At 49.5% G+C, this 20,318-nt stretch overlaps 1 pseudogene; it reads right to left on the bottom strand.

Annotated features, from left to right (window-relative positions):
• The window catches only part of LOC109781133 (cyclin-C1-1-like), an 83,304-nt pseudogene extending 63,452 nt beyond the window's left edge, over positions 1 to 19,852 (bottom strand).
• Between the last annotated feature and the right edge of the window lie 466 nt (positions 19,853 to 20,318).

Here is a 20,318-nt window from a genome sequence, read left to right as displayed (position 1 = left end):
CCCTGTCACCCAAACACCTCTTTGGCTACAGTTAGTTCAGGGTTAGTCATGAGTTAGTCTAACCTCTAGCTAAGTTAGAGTATCAAACAGGAGCAGTATAGGACATGCAAGTTGCTCAAAGCATACAGGAAAATTCGTACGTGAAAGGATTTTTTTCTTTTTGAAAACGGAACGTGAAAGGAAGTTTTTTAGAATGCTCTTGGCATGTCGCTAACATGTGATAGTTAACCGACCTCAATAGACGGCAGAAACGCCAGCCCGCCGCACTTTGATAGAGACGAGGAGGGAGAAGCGATACATGCTGCTGGATTACTAGAGATAGGTGTCGCACGGAAGCCAAGAAATATGGTGATAGCGTGGGTTAACCATGTACTAGTATGATGTAACTACACTGGGCTACCGTGTTTTGTACTCTTCCAGTCCACTATGGAGATGATTGGTTAATTTTATATCGCTGAATAATATTAAATATTATGAGTGCAGACGCTCCACCACGAGGTTCATTGCTCCTTCTCGGTCGTCCGGAATCTATGTTCTTCCACTCTATTCTTTTACGTGAGCTTTGTTCATCCTTTTGCCAACATGTGAGACATCTAGCATCAAGGTGCACGTGTTATGCAAGGATCGTTCCATCTATATGAAGAACACGTGGGACTGGAACTACGAGACAGACATGTACCCAGGAGTGGACGTACGAACCCGAGTAATGTAGCGCAGTAAGTGAAGTAGAAAGGCACAAATGGTATGAACATGCGTGGCATATAGAGTGTGTTTGGTTGCGTTCTCGTCTCAGCATAGTTGTTCCCTCTTCATGCATGCTCAACTCAACACCCCTCTTCATGCATGCTCTCTTCATGCATGCCTCTAGTGTATTTGTGCTAAACTAGTGTGGACTCATGCACCCTCCATACACTCTACCAAACACCCAAAAGTAGGTCGAGAAGGGAACTCTTGGGCGGCATTTGTCTCTTACTACGTACTACCACTAAATGTTATACGTGCAATGCACGGTGATGTTATGGAGTACGTGCCTAAGTACTCTACTACTACTATATTAGTTGGAGGCACATATTAACTTTTATATTTGTTTACGTGTATGCCCCGAGACCTTCCAACTAGACGTGTCTTTCTCTCCAGGTCGCACTTTGTATCGTTTATACCACTAAGTACTACTACGTGTGGTCTCCGACCCAGAAGTGGAAGAAGTGGAGACGCTCTACCACGCTGTTTTTTTTACGATGGGCTCTACCACGTTGTTCATGTCCCACTCCTTTCGCTGACGTGTGGGACATCCAGCACGTGCCGTGTTTGGCACCCTTCGTCGTAAGAGTTGAAACGCTAGCATTCATCAGAAATAAAAAATAATTATAAATCGGCAGTGATACTATTTTTTTGCGAACCAATCAGCAGTGATACTATACCACGCGGTTTCCTTGCTCCTCGATATCGGAAAGAATACTTCCGTTCGCCAACATGTGGGACGTCGACCATCCTGGTCCACTTGCCATGCACGCAGAACTCCAAGGGAGAGTCACCCAGGTCGTAGCGCCGCAGTAACAATGACTAATGAGCCGTCAAATCACAGGCCCATTTCCCACTTTGAAGTTGCTCAGACGAAGGAACCATCATGACTTCGTTGAATTCCGCTTCTTGAAGAAAACTACTGTACCAGCAGTACTGCTAGCTACAGTAGTTACTCCAACAGAGGCCTCCTTTCGTTCATAGGATAGGAATATGAAAATCATAGGAAGTGAGATGACATGCATCTCAATTCCTATAGAGAAAGAGATGCCATTTGATGCTTAGGATAGGATTTTTTCCATTTAGTCTAGGCTAATGTACTGGTAATTTGCTCTAAAAACTACAGTAGTAACTAGTAGTATTGGTACATGCTCGTACTCAGACACAGACACCCACACTAACTACTAGTACTACTACTTCTCACATGCTGGCCAATCGCCGTCGTTCTCCTTTCCGGCTTTGTTGGCGACACCCCACCGTGCTTGGATCTCCGCCGACCTCTCCGCAGCAGCGCGTGCGTCCTTTTCTTTCTTGCGGCGGCGGGCCTCTCTTTTCTTGAGTGCTTTCTGACTTTTCCGCTCCCTCTGTGCGGCTTTCGCCGCCTCTTGCTCTACCGCCCATTCGGCCTTGGCATCTTCAAATTCCTCCCACATAGTTGTGAGGTCACGAGCGGCGATGAACTCGGCACGGCGGGATGCCATCGCTTCCCTACCATTTTGTGTGCGGTCGTGGGCGGCGAGGAACTTGGCGCGGCGGGATGCCATCGCTGCCTTACCGGTTAGTGTGCGGCGCGGTGGCATGAACGACGCTTGGTGAGAGCTCTGGGGTGGAGTGGCCGGACAACCGTATAGTGCATTGGTTTGTCAAGAGCTCAAGGACAGAAGACGAAGCAAATTTGGATTCCCCTTCAATCCTGGTCATTTATTACGGAGTAAAATGCATTGGCGGTCATCGAACTTGTCTTGATAGCTCACTTTGATCATTGTATACGAGATATCGTGATTATACGGTCACTGGCTCAGCGTATAGCTCCGTATTTGTCTGGTTGACCAGTCAAACAGTCCGCATGCGCCTCATCAGCTCGTGTTATTTATCTATCTACGCGGGCCTACCTGTCAATGGAGAAAGAAATACTGTAAAAACCAAAATTATGCGTATGTGGGGAATCAAACCACGGACTCGTCGCTGCAACACACCCTCGTCAGCCAAATGAAAATGAAATACTTCGCGTCAGACACTCAGGCTCACACTGTCAAAGCATGCTAATGCATGCACGTCGCCCTCTAAATCAATGTCCTGCTCATGGCGCAACGCAAACGGCGAGCCCATCACCTGCGCGCCCCGGCGGTGCCTGACATTACTGTTTAGACGTTTGATGGAGGCCTACGCGAACGCCGAGCATGTATTCACCTGGCTCAACACCAACGGTCATACTCGGACCGCCTTGCTCATGTATATCGTCCATCACAACGACAATCTATAAAACAACCTAAGCTAGAGAGGGTACTATGGTAGTATGGTACGGAGTATGTACTATCGTGAGCGACCGATCTTAGTGCCACTGCACACCGAAACCCCTTCCATCGCTAGCGCGCGCTTCCCGCCTGAAACGGTCACCGTCTCTCCAGAATGTCAATGCCGCATTCACCGGACTTAACTGCAGGTGCAATTGGTGTGTCACTAACATGCGGGCCAGATGCCCGTTGGGCCCACATGTCAGTAACCCAAACGCATCTGCAGTTAAGTCACTGAAGCAGCGTCCGCATTCACGCCCGACGAACCTCCTCCGGCGCCAGTTGTCCATCCGCCTGCCGCGGCTCATTGCCATTCGCCCGCTATATTAACTTGAGCCCCAGCTCCCAGCCATAGCCAAAGACACACACTTATTCTCCTTCGGTCCCTTCCTTCTGCCGACACCACTTCAACCATGGCCTCCTGGCGCTCCGAAGCTCTCTTGGACGTACTGTCGCAGGAGCAGACGAGGGACATCGGCGGCTCCGCTCCAGGCGCGCTCCAAAGCTCTCTTCGACGTACTGTCGCAGGAGCAAACGAAGGAGATCGCCGGCACCCCCCTGGCCGCCCTCCGCCGCCACGACCACGAGGAGCAGACGAGGGACATCGGCGGCTCCGCTCCGGGCGCGCTCCAAAGCTCTCTTCGACGTACTGTCGCAGGAGCAAACGAAGGAGATCGCCGGCACCCCCCTGGCCGCCCTCCGCCGCCACGACCACGAAGCCGGCGCGCGTGCGTGGGCGCAGCCGGCAGCGAGGAAGAGTAGTACACGGTAGGTCGCCGCCGCTCTAGAGGAGGAGGTTATCGAGGCGGATCAGGAGGAGGCAAAGGCAATGGCCGGCTTTCTCGGGTTCATGGCCGGACATGGTGGTCGGGCGCCGGCGATTGTTTAGATTAGGTTTACAGTAGGTTTTAGTACGGTTTGTGCAAAATATGTAATGAATTTCGTCCAGTTTGTAGGAAAAGTTTTCGAAATGTAATGAATTTCATCCGGTTAATTTGAAATTTGCTTTGTTTGCACGAATTTCGTCCGGTTAGTTCATATAGTTGTCGAAAGGTATGCGGGCAGCATCGGATGGTATCCATCAGTGTCCTCGGACAGATGCCGGTGTAAATTTGTGGGCCAGCGCTGGAGATGCCCTAACTATCATGCTATAATCGCTAACAATCCTCCATTATTTGGCAGGGAACAGTTATCCCTCGATCAAAATCAGATCCGCGGTGTTTCGCACTCCTCCCGCGTATGAGTGTAAACTCTTGCTTACATAAAAATGGAGCAAGTGGATGGCACTGTAGCACGTCATATCACTCGAACTAGCCCGCCTAACGAGCGGGAAAGCACCGCCCTCGTCATTTTGTTCTGGATTTCTATCGATCGATCGCGCGAAAATGTTACGCTTCACAAGTTCTAAAGGAAAAGGCGGCACACTTACGACTCGTACGCGTCGCAACCCTGATAGTCCATCTCGCACGCCGCTCACCAGAGGGGACACGCGTTGTCTTGCAACTTCACTGACATGTGGGACCGTAATTGAATAAACCATCGATAGCTGAAATCTAATCGCTCAGCGGGCGTCGGCTGAGAAGAGAGAAACGGGGGAGGGAGAAGAGATCGCCCGCCCGCCGCGCACGGACTCCAAGAAATATATGGTGATAATGTGAGGTGGGCCATGCTGGAGTCCGGACCGCTTCCGGAGCCCGCTCTCACCGCCCTGGCCCCTCAAGACGCCAGCTGCCTGCCGCATGCATGCATAGCAAGTAGTACTCCTTATGTGGAGGAGAGAGAGGCATTGACAAAGTCAAGGAGTGGGCTCTGCAAGAGCCCATCTCTACACATGCTCCTACGTATTAAAAATAATTCTAAAAAAAGGCATAAAAAACAATTGTGTCTTAAAAAAGAAAGGTAAAAAACATTTGAGAGGAAATAGATAGAGAGAAAGTGAGAAAAAGTTGTAACCTGGGCATTACATGAGGAAGGAGGGAGTGGTGCACATGCCAAGTTCACTGGGCTGCCGTGTTTCACACTCCTCCGTCGTAATAGTGGAGACAATAGCTTTCATCAAAATAAACAATGAATACTCGTTGCTCGTCCTCTATATCAGAAAGAATACTTTCATTCGCCGACATGTGGGACGTCGACCATCCTGGTCCACCTGCCATGCACAAAATTATCCTGGTCTACCCCGGTCGTATCGCAGGCCCAACCTTTCCCACTGTAAGTTGTTCGGACGAAGGAACCATCATGACTTTGTTGAATTCCGCTTCTTCAAGAAAACTCACTGTACCCGCAATACTGCTACCACACGCGAAGACTGGACGGCACTGTACCACGTCATATCACTGAAACCCACTAGGTCAAACTAGCCCGCCTAGGTCATCTATTTTGGAACGGAGGGAGTACGTCTCTGCACTGCTATGATTTTGTGTTGCACGTTCTCTGTACTTTTGCTACGATTTTCCTACCCTATGAACCAAATGAGGCCTGAATGCATGTCGACTATTGTCTGATCGATCGCTAAGCCTACAATTTTAGGAGCTAGGGCTATTGGTCGATCGACGAGGGGTAAGTATAAGCGTACCATGAGCTCATCAGCCCCAACGTTTCTCTTCGGTGAGTGTTTTGCAAGTACTATAGCTTGCACAGTAGCTAGCCTACTAACACCAAGAATTATCAAACAAGCCCTACTGATATGATAAACAGTTCAAACTTACATCTAAGCATGCCATATATTACATCAAAAGCTGGTGAGGATACATCTGTTTCCATAACTTGGAGAGGGTTCGCATGATTCACTATCAAACAAAAGTAGCAAGATTCGCCCACACAAGACAGTGCACTAGCCCTAAGATGGTTTGATAACATGCATCGTTCTGGTAATTAAACACAGGGCAATGCAAACTACCCTGAAGGATTAGCGCGACCAACTATTTCTTGTCATCGATCTCTCGGGCAATAACCACAGCACGGACAGCGGCATGGGAATCGATTTCTGGGGCGATGTCCATAGGACTGACCGCGACATCAGAATCAATCTCTGGGGCGATGTCCACAGGATGGACAGCGGCATCGGAATCGATCTCCGGGGCGATGCCAACAGGACGGGCCATGACATCGGAATCATCAAGGACGTCCACCGGCACCTGCACAACCCTAACATATTAGCAAGCACATTGCAAATAATCAAAAACCACAACTATGGTAATAAGCCATTATTTTTTACCTTGTGCAGCTCACCGGGGGATCTCATCCCTCCGGGGGCCATCTCCTCTTCCTCGATGGGGGCCATCACCTTGCCAGGGGAATACTGCTTCTCAACGGCAACTATCTCCTCAAACTCGGTCTTGAGCCTCACATAGGTGGCAATCAGAGTTCCTGGGGTAGGCACGGTGGGGCCCTTGCTGTTCTTCCAACTTTCTTTGAGGAGTTCGTCCGCCAACGTCCTCAACTCTTTAGCCAGTGCTTGTTTCTTGAAGTTCTTCGTCTCCATGGGTTGGCCCGCCAACATGGTCAACTCGTTGGTCGGTGCTCGCTTCCTGGAGATCGCTGTCTCCAGTGGGTTGTCCGCCGGCAACTCTTTTGCCTAGCGCTCCAAGATCCATCAATGAACTAACAAACAAAAAGCAATCGAAAGGAAACCACAATCGCAATGAAAACGGGAAAAGAATAGGATGTGAGAATCGGTCGGTGCTTCGGAAAAAGAAGATTCTTGGAATGAAAATATAGCAGCATAACTGATTCGCCCACCTTTCCTTCGTCGGTACAGAAGAAAAATGGCAGAAGTGAGTAGCCTGGAGTGAGGTTTTCTTCAAGAAAAGGAAGAAAGGGCTTGAACGAGCATTCCAGTGAAATGATGGTTGCTTCGTCCAGTCCAACTTGGAGGCCACCTTACCACTGCTGGTAAAGGTGTGGGTTTTGTGATATGACGGGTCATGACGGCCACACCAGGGTAACAGGTGAGTCTCGACTGTAGCACCTCGCTGTGATTTGGTGGATGGCACGCGGGCCCGGATGCTTTGAAATGTCCCGCATGTAGATAGAGCGGCTAGTCATATAGGAGTGCTCAATATTGTGCACCGCGACCAAGGCGGAGAGGAAAACGAGAGAACTACGTAATTAATGCATGAGTTTAATTAGGGTAGTTTTGTAAAGTACGAGATACATTCCTCCAATCGCAAAATGCCTTGGTTCATGAGATTTGAGCCCTATAAACCGGAAGGGAGGGAGTACTGCACACGGTGTAGTCTAGTCACTTGTTGAAATCTCTAGAAAGGCAAACACTCCTTTCCAGTTTACAGGGCTATACTACTCCCTCCGTCTAGGTGTGTAAGTCATCTTACGAAAACCAAATAGTCCCAAAACACTTAGGTGCGGTGCATTAACTTCTACCTTGTTTCTTGTTTCTTGACATATCAACCAATAAGAGATGAGAGGTGTGCATGATTTTAATGACTTGCAATGGCTAGTTCATTGCATGCAATGCTATTAATTAGCAAATAAACATTGGTGACCCCAGGAGGAAACGGTGCTAAGCGCGTGGACCTATGCAGAATGAGTATCAACCAATGGATAATGGAGTTTAATTGTTAAACAATAGCAATTTTGTCTCATGCAAGATCCTGGCTAGTACTCCAAGGAACCACACCACGCGAGCGTTCGCAACTGCCACGTTCGGGTTGCGCTTGGCTCTTCGCCTCTTCGAGAAGACGAACAATGATGTTACTCCTACTTCTACAGTATCGAATCCACTGCTGCATGTCCGTCCACCTAGTGCGGGAGGGATAGCGTGTAGCGAAAGCTTCTACTTACTGCTCCTGGCTTTGCGTCTATGACAGGTGGGCCCAACAGGTGGTTGGCCCTCCTGTCATGCAGCCAAAGGCAGGTGCAGTTAAGGCACCGGAGCTCAGTCCGCGAGGGAGAGGGCGTTGTAGTAATTAAATTTCTCGGTCTTGTACGAGTTGACGCGACACATCAAAGCACTGCACTCGATATAAGTCTTTTTACACATTTAAAATGGGCTACTTCGTATGTAGGAGTAGACATATTCTGCTTCGTATGTAGTCACTTGTTGCAATCTCTAAAAAGACTTATATTTGGAAACAGAGGGAGTACAACGCATGCATGCATGCCTTGACTTTCCTTTTGATACTTGCATGTGTTGATTTGATGCACCTTGCCAAATTTTGACTATAAATTTAACTAACCAAATTTTCATGCATGTCACAAAAAATTACGGGGCTGTTTGGATTCTGACTATGTTTGTCTTATGTTGCCACATTATTTTTCCCACACTTGCCACACTTGCCTAACCTGAGTTGCTCAAATTGTTAGACACACTTTGGCTTGCCTAAGGGAATCTTGCCACAATTTTTGTGTCTATGACATGTGGGGTTCACTGCTAATAAAAAAATTCTTGTCTTAGGTGTGGCTTATAAAAAAGACTTATATTTAGGAACGGAGGGGGTAGAAAATATAAATAATAATGCATGTTGGCGCAACCCACGTTTCCGCTAATTTTAGCCATGGGCTTGTTCACAATTTTTACGAGGGGTTGGTTGTTCATTTAATGGAGGGACTTGTAGTACCAGACTTGAACGATACAAAGTGCGACCTGGCACACCGTAACACCACTTGGAACAAGCGGGTAGCTATCTCAAAAAACAATCAACAACTAAAAAAACCGCGACCTGGCATGTAGTAGTACACAATTTTAAACGATTGTTTTGATGGAGTGAAAAAGGAAAACTACCCCACTACGTATATATAGGCCGGAGCCTCCGCGCTTGCTCGCTAGGATTGCTCTATTCACACACTCTCATCCTCTCCAGATCTAAACAAGATAGGGGTAGTAACACTGTCTTTCTCCCTTCAAAAAACACTGGCTTTCTATCCTCACCGCTGGTTACAGATCCGGACGTATCCCCCTTCGCCGGTGAAGGGGAGTAGGGGCAGCGTTTAGGCCGTCGTCGACATCGAGGGAGGAGACCCACTGCCGGCCGCACCGTTATCTCTGGCCGAGCGCCAGCGCGGGAGGTCCTCCGATCCCTTCGTCGTTGCCTGTGGGCGGATCCGGCCTCCCGCCGCCCACCTATCCACATCCTGACGACCTTCAGGTATATCTTCGTTCGAAACCGCCTTAGCTCTACTTCCCCAGCTCACTACATCGCTGCATGTGCATCATTTTCTACCTCTCAGCCCCTCTCGATCGGATGGTCCAACGTCACATATTTTTTTCTTTTGTTAGAGGTAAAGCTACTTCATGGAGTCGAATCTTGTACTCCCTCCGTCTGAAAATACTTGTCATTGAAATGGATGTATCTAGATGTATTTTAGTTCTAGACACATCCATTTTGATGACAAGTAATTCCGGACGGAGGGAGTACTTGGTTCAAACAAGAAATAAAGTGGGGGTGGCGGAATTTAGTATGTACTCCCTCCGTTCAGAATTACTTGTCTCGGAAATGGATGTATCAAGAACTAAAATACATCTAGATACATCCATTTCTGCGACAAGTAATTCCGAATGGAGGGAGTACATCGGACTTGGTACAAACAGGAAGGAAAGGGGGTGAAAGTAGTACAACCTGGTCATCCAACCGGTCTCTTGGTCGAAAAGGGAAATATAGGGGCAACGCTGTACACAGTGGTATGACCAGGACTAGATTTGCTATCCACACATAGGAGTAGGTGGCTAGAGTGAACAAAAATGGGACCAACCCAGATATGTTTCTTGGATGTTTGTTTCTTGGGGCAACAAACTATGAATCACCACTTTATGCCCCTGTTTACGTACATGGTGCTGGACTGCTGGTGCACCCACTGTCCCATGCCCTTATACCAAATATTTAGGCTCCGTTCGGAATAAAGGGGCAGAAAACATAGGTCTTGATGAAAATAGAGGAATAGGAAAGGAATGTAGGTATAAAACTATGGAACAGCGAACCGGAGGAAACTCTCAAGAGAATGTGTTCGGATGGACTACGAAATGTACAGATTTGTTTTTTTAGAGTAGCATGCTTGGCAGTATGAGATGCTATTTGTTTATTCAGCTGCACAGTGACTACTCTTGTCCTCACCTCACGTACCACACATAGGTTGATTTTTTTATTCCGGCAACACAGCACAACAACCTGTCTAACGCATGGCAGCGAGCGCCTACCTCGGGCTTCCGCCCAAAAAATGAGCAGCGCGTGGATGTTTCTAATCCTATGGAATCAGTACTACCAGACCAGCTTTCCTATGAAACACTATTCACCTTTCCCGTGTTCCAAACGGTTGGAAGGGAAAGAATACCGTAGGAATTGTGTTCCTACGAAAATCCTGCACCAAACCTGTGAACCGAACGCAGCCTTAGCTGTTCTTAATCTAATGTCCCTGGTAAAAATGAAGCCATGCCACTGTTATAAGCCATGACAAGTTTAGCCAAATGTTTTTGCCTGTAATTGTTTGAGACTCTGACTGTTTCCTCTGTGCCTTTTTGTGCAAACAGGGATATCCAATTCACCTGGTTGCTGTTGTGACCTTTTGGTGCACTGCACAAAACTCTTCTTCAAAAAAGTGACTTTTGTGCTGTTTAACTGGAATGTCAGAATGGAACAGTTGGTTCATTTTGGTGGAACTGCACAAAGGGAGATCTGTGTTCCAATCCTCATCATCCATATTGGCGCCATAACCTTCCTTTAGGTAAGAATGATATTTAATGCATGTGTTCATCTCTATTTTCCGACTGCCATGAGAAAATAATGCTGTTTTTTACTAGTACACTTGTACTCCCTCACTGACAAAACCAATTCTGAATTAGAAGGCCAATCATGTACTTGGTTTCACCAACTGGTGAGGAGAAAGAGAAACAGAGCATGAAGAGGAGGAAGAAGAAGAATAAACAGTGCCAAGGCGATCTTGCTGAAGCCAGAGGCCTCAGTCGAGGCCATTCAAGGGCTCCGGCAACGACTACCTTACATGTGAGACGATCCTCCAGGGAGCCCTTCCACTTCTGCTGTCTCACTTAATTAATTAGGAGTACTTAAGTACCACTAATTTATTACTGCCTAATTTTCCTGTTGGAGTTAAACAAATCTTTAGTAGGACCCTATGCTGAATCATGTACGTTTGTATGTTTGTCTATGGAGGTGAATCATGTGGTGGAGCAGGGAGGGAATATTATTAGTGTCACATAATAGTGCTCTTGTTTTGCATGTCAATTTATTGCCATTGGTTCAATGAGGCAATGTTTTGCGTATTGTCCATCATGAATTTGATGCTACTGTTTGAGTAATATGCTAATGTCTTCCTATCCTTTCTCACTAAGCTAATGAAGGTTTCACCTTGTTCCTACTTGTGCAAACAGGGATCATGTTGTGCTAATCATACATTTTAGTGGAACTACACAAGACAATACAATGAACTGTATCCCAGCCAGTGCTTTAACTTTGCTGGAAGTTCTTGATAATCTTTCGATATAATCTCAGCACTGGTAAACAAGAGTGATTTCAACCATACATTTGAAGTGCACAAAAATATATACTATTGTGTGATTCCAGTGAGTGCTTTATCATCTCTTATGGGACTACATGAATAAGCTTTTTTTCTCAGGTTGGTACGGGCCTAAGGCCTTCATCCATATTAGTTTGTTGTCATCTCTATTTGTATCGTGCTACTGTCATGAGAAACTCCTTTATCTTTGCACGTTAAAGTTTTGCAACCTATGATAAATGGCAATGCTTTGAGTGTTGAGTTGAGCTAATTGGCACTGATTAAATAAACTAATACCTCTCTTTAAGCAAGACTACTATGTTGCTAACTTTACCCATTAAGATAATGAGGGTGCTTCTATTTGTTAGTGTATGTTTCATCAACTAGTCCCACTATTACAGTAATCTCACTCTCTCAATATATGTGCCAACAGGGATGCTCGATTTTGGTGGAACTGCACAAAAACTTTGAGTTCTTCATTGCCTCGACAGCTTCCGTCCTTTCCTGTCAGTCGCTAATCTCCGCTTGCTTTCTTCCTTTGCTGTCAGTCGCTTGGCTTATCTCAGCTTCCAGTCAAAGGAAATAGTAATTGATATGCTACCTCACACAGGTTGGTACTGGTCTTTATCCTGATTATTGTGCCTGTCATATGTATTGGTAATTTGGTATTGTGCTACTATTTGCCAATTTCATAAAGGAGTAATTTGGAGCCTGAACTCGCAGGCAAATCATTACATCGGGTGATTTCAGTAGAACTGCACAAAATGATCAGATGGACAGGTACTTATGCTGCTGCTATGTACTCCAAATTTCACTCAGACAAGCATCGATGTTGACAAGAAGTGCCTATATTCATTCAAGTATCAACCGGCGTCAACCAATTGTCAAACTCCAAGTATTAGGAGAGTGAACACCACAAATATTGCTTGGTGCATACCCAGAAAAACGCAGTCTAGTCTTTGGTCCCAACTTGTGCCTTTTGGTTATCAGCACATATGGTAGCGAACTATATGGCATGGAGTCTAAAGATTCCAGACAAGTTGGTTGACGCGTATATTCATCTGGCACTTAATCAGTCTGCACGCCAAGGATGCTCCATTTCAGTTGAACTGCACAAAAAATTTGGGTGGTTCATTTTCTCAACCGCCTCCTTTCTCGTCTGCAATGTAGAATTTTGGCGAGATACAGGACCAAAATGAGCCAGTAAACTAGTTGGATGAAAGTAGTGACCAAGTTGCTCAAACCTCCCTCGGCACGAGGCCACTATTTGAGGATAAACCTACAAGCAAAGTTTAGTTTGTCTGTGCTGCCTCTTATGTACTCGAAAGTTTACTCGTACAAGAACTAATTTTAGCAAGAAGTACCTCCGATTGAACACCATTTACCATCTGTACCCTAGGTAATTAAAGTTCGTCCATGGATCATATTGGCTGTGATCTCAATCATTTGGATGCATAAACATACTGAACATGTGTATATCTGAATCTTTTTGTGAATTATGTATGAATATTGTCGTGTGATTTATCAATCATTTGGATGCATAGATATGATGAGCTTGTGTATATATGAATCTTTTGAGTTGTTGATAGTGAATGTTGGCTATGAATATGAACATGTCCTGTGAACCTGAGTTTGATATGAATGTTTACCTTTTCTGTTGTATTTGTGTGTGAACTTGTTAGTATGCCTACTGTGGGGTATAAAACGCATGTCTCTTATAAAAGTAATGTTGTGTCCAATTTATGTTTTCCCTTCTAACCACATTATATATATTTATATTATTACTATTATCGTATATTTTATAGAGACTTATATACATTATAAAAACATCCCACGTGTTATTAACTTATAAAAGTAAATGTTTAACGGAAGTTGGCAAGGAAAATCCTGGTTGTTTTTGACTCACAGGCAAGGAAAATCCTGGTGATTGCGTACAAAAGCTTGCGAAGATTTTAAGGACCAATTTAATAATAACGCGCTCATTTTTATTTTGAGCAATAACTCGCTAATTTCTTAATTATATATATAAAAAATGTGCCTCTCCGGTTTATTCTTTGATATTAATTGCTCCTTCTAACATAACATTATATATATAACGAGCCCACCTAATACGTGTATTTCAAGGAAGTGCAAATGGGCTGGGTTTTCTTAGAAAATATAAATGGGCCTGATTGACGCGAAATTATTTGTTCACCCAGCCCAGCAAATGGACTATACATTCTAGAAAACATGGGTTAAATATATGCCACATTTTTGCAGGCTGACATGTGGGCCAATAGGTCGAAGCCTACGCAGGGCGTTGTCAACTTGGTCAACAAATGATTGTGTCATCCACAGCCATTGGATTTATATCCAACGGCCGGTATGCACCTTCAATCTCTCGTCTTCTTCCTCCAGCGTCGCCGGGACCGCCTGGTCTAGCCTCCGGCGGCTAGCGGCTCTGCTTAGCACGCATCGCTGCGAAGCGCTACCCCACCGCCGGCCAGGCTATCCCTCCACCCCTCGACACCTCCTGTTATTCTCCACAGACTACAGCCCCACGCCGCAACAGAACTAGTTATAACCCTTTTGCTCCTCTCAATCTGCGACTCCACTGCCACGTTTTCCCATCTCCGAGTCGTTCCCGTCCGGGGCCTCGCCGTCGTCCACCGCCTCGCTGCGTTCGGTGCGGCGTGGTCAACAAACGAGAGTCATCGGAAGAGGACTGTACGTGGAGAGCCTGATGGCTGGGACCCACGAGGTCCATGGTTGGACGCAAGGAAAGTTCCTCCTTATTAAGCTGAAAAAAATGTTTCCTCCACCTGACAGCTGGGACCCACCGGCTGTATCTTTGCACGGAAGGAAGTGCCTCCTTGTTTTGCGAAAAAAATTATTCATCCTGTTGACAGCTGGGACCCGTCAGATTTGGTGACTGACTTGTGGGCCTACTAAGCGGACGTGTACGCACGGCTTTGTCAACTTAATCAACAAATGATTCTAGTAGCTGGACCGTTGGATGTTAATCCAACAGCCATGCTCCTTCTTCAACCTCTGTTGTTGCTCCTGTCTCCCGTGGCGGCACCGCGGCTGTGCTGCCGCGCACCCGAACCAGTGAAGTTTCCCACTCCTCTCCATCTGTGACTCCACTGCCCCGTCTTCCCCATCTCCGAGTCGTTCCAGTCTGGGTGCGCTCGGCACGGTGTGGTCAACGTGGTCAACAACCGAGAGTCATCGGAAGATGACTGTACGTGAGAGGCTGACAGTGGGGACGCACCACGCCCATTGACGCATGCATGCAACGGAACGCGGCGAGGTCAACGTGGTCAAGGGACGACTTCCATCGGACGTATACTGTACGTGGAGAGTCTCAGCTGGGTCAGTGCCTCCTTATTACGCGGAAAATAATGATTCCTCCAACTGACCGTAGGGACCCACTGGACGGGCCACCGTATTTTGCGAAAAAAAGTTTGCCCCCTGACTACTAGGACCCACCTGACGGGCCACCATATTTCGCGAAAAAAACGTTCCCCCCGCTGTCAGCTCGGACCCACCGGAAGTGCCTCCTTATTACGCACAAAAAAATGAATACTCCCCCGGCTAGCTGGGACCCACCTTGGTGGGAGGCTGACTTGTGGGCCTACTAAGTTGACGGGGATGAAGGGCTTTGTCAACTTAGTCAATATGAACGATTCTAGCTCCAGTGACCGTACGATGTCCATCCAACGGTCGTAGTGCTTCTTCAACCTCTGGTCTTCTTGCTCCAGCCGCCCAAAGCAGCACCGGTCGTGCCGCATGCTCCTGCCTCCCGTGGCTGGCTGTGCTGCCGCGGAGGCCTCACCGCCCCCTACTATTCCCACCGCTGGCCAGGCCCTGCGGCGACGGCAGCCTCACATCGCAGCCAAACCAGTGAACCCTCGTACTCCTCTTCGCGCGGGCTTCCACTGCCGCGTCTTCCCTGGCTCCACGTTGTCCCCTTCCTAGGCCTCGCCGTCGTCCACCGCCGTGGTGCTCTCTACGCGGCGTGGTCAACGTGGTAAAGGAATGACTTCCATCAGAAGAGTACTGTACGTGGAGAGGCTGACAGCTGGGTGCACGGCCACAGCCCAGTTTTTTTTTTGTGATTTGCCAAGTAAGTCGCTTTGTCAGGCCTGTTGGGCTGCAAATCTTTCAAGACGAGGAGAGCTTTCATTTGGCTGGCCGAGAAAATGGCCCATCAGTAATGAGAAATGGGCTGTACATTTTTAAAACACATCAAACCGGCAATTAGTTTCAAATACCTTTTTTTCATTTCGAGATTTTAAATTACATTAATTTTTATGCATGGAGAATTTGTTGGATTTTATATTGATATACATTTATTTTTAAAATCAGTTTGAATGTGAGTCGAAATTTCGGGATTAAAAACAGTTCGGACCGCACAGAAATATGCAAAATTTCGTATAATTTTTTAACCGTGGCCACAATATGTGCTGTAATGCTAATAAAAAGAATATGGGGTCCAAAAAAAACCTTAATAATTAGCAAATGGGTTCTAAATTATTAGAAATAATGGCAGATGGGCTGTATGCTGTTTTCCACAGATTTGAGGCTTTCCTAAAAAAAGGTTGACGCACAAGCAGTGACTGTTGGATGGCCATCCAACGGCCGTCGTGCTTCTTCAATCTCTACTCTTCCTGCTCCAGCCGCTCAAACAAGCGCCGGCGGGATTGCCTGCTCCCTCCTCCCCGCGGCCGGCTCTGCTGCCGCGCAGGCCTCACCGCCCCACCGTACTCCCATCGCTGGCCTAGCCATCCCTCTACTCACCCACACCTGTTGTTATTCTCCGGCGATGGCTGACGAACCAGTAAACCCTCGTACAGTCGTACTCCCCTCCGCGTGGGAAATAACTGCCGAGTCTTCCCTGCCTCCGTGTCGTTCCCTTCCTAGGCCTCGCCGTCGTCCACCGCCCTGGTGCTCTCGGCGCGGCCTGGTCAACGTGGTCAACGACCGACATGCATCTGAAGTGGACTGTACGTGGAGAGGCCGACAGCTGGGTCCACGGCCGCACGCAAGGAAATGCCTCCTTACTACGCGCAAAATAATGATTCCTCCACCTGACATCAGGGACCCACCGAAAGGGCCTCTGTATTTCGCGAAAAAACGTTACCACCACTGACAGCTTGGACCCACCAGCTATATCTTCGCACGCAAGGAAGTGCCTCCTTATTACGCACAAAAAAATGAATACTCCCCCTGCTAGCTGGGACCCACCATGGTGGGAGGCTGACTTGTGGGCCTACTAAGTTGACTGGGACGGGGGCCTTTGTCAACTTTAGTCAATATGAACGATTCTAGCTCCAGTGACCGTACGATGTCCATCCAACGGCCGTAGTGCTTCTTCAACCTCTGGTCTTCTTGCTCCAGCCGCCCAAAGCAGCGTCGGTCGTGCCGCATGCTCCTGCCTCCCGTGGCCGGCTATGGTGCCGCGGAGGCCTCACCGCCCCCTACTATTCCCACCGCTGGCCAGGCCCTGCGGCGACGGCAGCCTCACACCGCAGCCGAACCAGTGAACCCTCGTACTCCTCTCCGCACGGGCTTCCACTGGCGCGTCTTCCCCGGCTCCCCGTCGTCCCCTTCCTAGGCCTCGCCGTCGTCCACCACCCTGGTGCTCTCGGCGCGGCGTGGTCAACGTGGTCAAGGAACGACTTCCATTGGACGTGGACTGTACGTGGAGAGGCTGATAGCTGGGTCCACGGCCGCAGCAAGGAAGTGCCTCCTTATTACGCGGAAAATAATGATTCCTCCACCTGACAGCTGGGACCCACCGCACGGGCCACTGTATTTCATGAAAAAACGTTTCCCCCTGACTGCTGGGACCCACCAGCTACATCTTCGCACGCAAGGAAGTGCGTCCGGGCAAAAAATGATTCGTCCCCCTGACTGCTGGGACCCACCAGCTACATCTTTGCAGGCAAGGAAGTGCCTGAAGTCGGGACCCACCTGGTCGAAGCGTACGTAGCATTGTCATTCTGGTCGCGAACGTGTACGTACATACTGGTCGATGTAGAGGCGTGCACGTGTCGTAGTAGAGGCGCGCACGTAGCATGTACATGTACGTACAGCGGCCAGTGTGCAAGAAAGAAAATACGGCCACGTACGTACATACGGGTAGGGTCTCGAACGCCTACTCGCGCATACGTATGGCCAGGGCTCGTGTACATGGCTGGGTCGGAACGGAGAAACAGCGTCGTCGTCGTGTTCATGGGGAGCCAACCGGCTGGGTCGGAACGAAATGCGTCATCATGTTCATCGGGAGGGCTTGGACGGAACAGCCGATGGAAACGAGGCCTGGCGTACCGCAGAACGGAGGAAACGGCCTTGTGTTCGACCGGCCACATTTGAAACGGGATCCTGTTCATCGGGAGGGGTCTGGCGTACCGCAAATCGGAGGAAACGGACCTCCTACGGTCGAAACGGGGGTCCTGTTGATCGGGAGGGGTGTGGCGTACCGCAAAACAGAGGAAACAGACTTGTGTTGGAGCGCTACGGTCGAAACGGGGGTCCTGTTCATCGGGAGGGGTGTGGCGTACCGCAAAACGGGACTCCACGGGACACTGTTCATCTCCATCGTCGACCCCCTCCCGCCTCCACGGGCTACTATTCATCCACCGTCGACCTCCTCCAGCCTCCACCTGCGAGTGTTCATCCACGGGCTCCTGTTCATCCAGCCTCCACCACGCGCTACTCCATCGGCTACTGTTCAACCAGCCCTCTCCACGGGCTACTATTCATCCAGCCCTCCAACATCTACTGTTCATTCTGTCCTCCACGGGGTGGTCCTGTTCATCCTGCCCTCCACGGGGTCCTGTTCACCTAGCCCCAACTGGCTCGATCGATCGGGGTCCTGTTCATCCAGAGGCAACACCACGGGGTCCTGTTAATCCACCCCCACCGGGAACTGTTCATCCAAACCCCCCCAGCAACGCTCACTGTTCATCCAGAGGCAGCATCGATCGGCTTCAGTTAGCAGCAGTAGCGAAGGAATCGCTCGATCGGGTTCAGTTAACAGCCATCGATCGATCGCTCGGGTTCAGTAACGCGTAGCTTGCAGTGCAATCACTCGGGTTCAGTTAGAGCCCAACGCCTCCCTCGGGTTCAGTTAGAGCCAGTGCCTCGCACACACGCGCGTACGTGTACGAGAGAAACGTGCATCGCTCGGCCCCCGACCTCCCACCGTAACCGGGAACTCCCTGAAATTTTCCTCGCCCTCGCTTCTACCACGGTTTTTTCCGTCATGGACGGCCCAAAGAATGTCATGCAGCTACGTCTCCGGCCCGCCCAGGACGAAAAGCCCATTTTCTGTCATGATTTTTGTCATAGAAGTAGGAGCCCACCACATCTATGATGATACCGGGTTTTGTCACAATTATTGTCATAGAAGTGTCATATGTATGACAGAAAAAAATTCGTTCGGCCCAAAATGTCACGGATGTGTGTTTTTTTTGTAGTGATGCCCGACGTGAGATGACTTCTCGAATGAGGGCGCTGGTCTATGGCGGGGGCTAACGGTATGGCGGCGCTCCATTGGGGTGGCGTTGGGGACCCCTGGTGGCGGCAAGGCAGCGACCTGGTGGGCGTTTGCAACACGGCGGCTGCGAAAGGTCAGATCGGGTGGTGGCGGGCCGGTGCGCCGCCGGCCAGTTCCTCGCGGATTTGGTCCCAGGCGGCAGAGGGCGTCACGGGGTGGCGGCGGTGGTCCTTGTGGACTCTGCATGGAGGTGGCTTGCAGCAGCACGACTGCAACCACGTGGTCAGTCGGGCTGCTCGCGCGACGGCGGGACTTGCTCCGGCGTCTATTCATCTACGACTTACTTAGGTGAGCGTCCTCCCTCCTCTACAGATTCAGGTACGGGCTCGACGGGCAGGGGTGGTTTCACGGTGCAGTGTTGGTGCGCGCGAGGGCTTGCCGGAGGTGGCAGGGGACTTCGGTTAGGGGACAGGGTTGCCCCTCCATTGCATCTGGCGGCTGCACCGTGTGGCTACCGGAGTTCACTGGCCCAGATCTGGCCGCCGAGGCCACCAACCCTGCGAAGGTGTCTGCTATGGGGTGGGAGGGGGTCTTCTGCCCCTTTCCGGTCGGCCACGTCGGTACGGTGTATCCGTGGACGAGGGTTGGTGTGGGGTGTGTGTGTTGTGTTGGTGTGGGGTGTGTGTTTTGTATTGGCTTGTTCGGTGATGGTTGCTTTATATATATAAAGCGGGGTAACCCTTTTTCATCTCTGCATGAAGAAGGAGCCCCACTCCAGCAGCGACTCACCAGACCAAGAGGAGTTGGCGCTCCACATCGCCATCCAGTGGTCGCTGTTGGACACCAGCGGGAGCTCGAGCTCCATCGTGTCCTCCGCCGTAATGCGGGTCGCGGTCACCCATCCCGCTATGCGCCGCTCCAGATCTAGAGCATGGTGGTCGTCTCCCCTCCCCCCAATGCTAGCCCCGTCCAGGCAGCCGCTGGGTGCTCGTGCCCGCGGCTCCAGTGCAGATGCCAAATTCGGAAGCTAAGGTGGCCCTGCGCGAACGGCAGCGGGCCATGGCCGCGGCTGAGCCCGTCTCTTCCCACCATCGCACTCGCTCCGTCCCTCTCAACTCGGAGGAGGTGCTCCTTCATGAGGTCATGCGCCATCCGCTGACCACGGTGGATTTGGACACCAGGCGCCTCTGGCGCAAAAACGCGAAGGCATTCCGGCTCGGGCTCGAAGCATCCGAGCGCCTCGCGAGGGAGGAGTCCGCCGTCGCCAAGGCGGCATGACACGCGAGGAGAGCGGCACCACCGGCACGGACGACGATGATCCTCCCGCCATG

Source organism: Aegilops tauschii, chromosome 5, assembly GCF_002575655.3.
Source record: "Aegilops tauschii subsp. strangulata cultivar AL8/78 chromosome 5, Aet v6.0, whole genome shotgun sequence".
Lineage (NCBI taxonomy): Eukaryota > Viridiplantae > Streptophyta > Magnoliopsida > Poales > Poaceae > Aegilops > Aegilops tauschii.
Note: the sequence above shows the minus strand (reverse complement) of the source record. Positions and strands in the feature narration are given on the sequence as shown.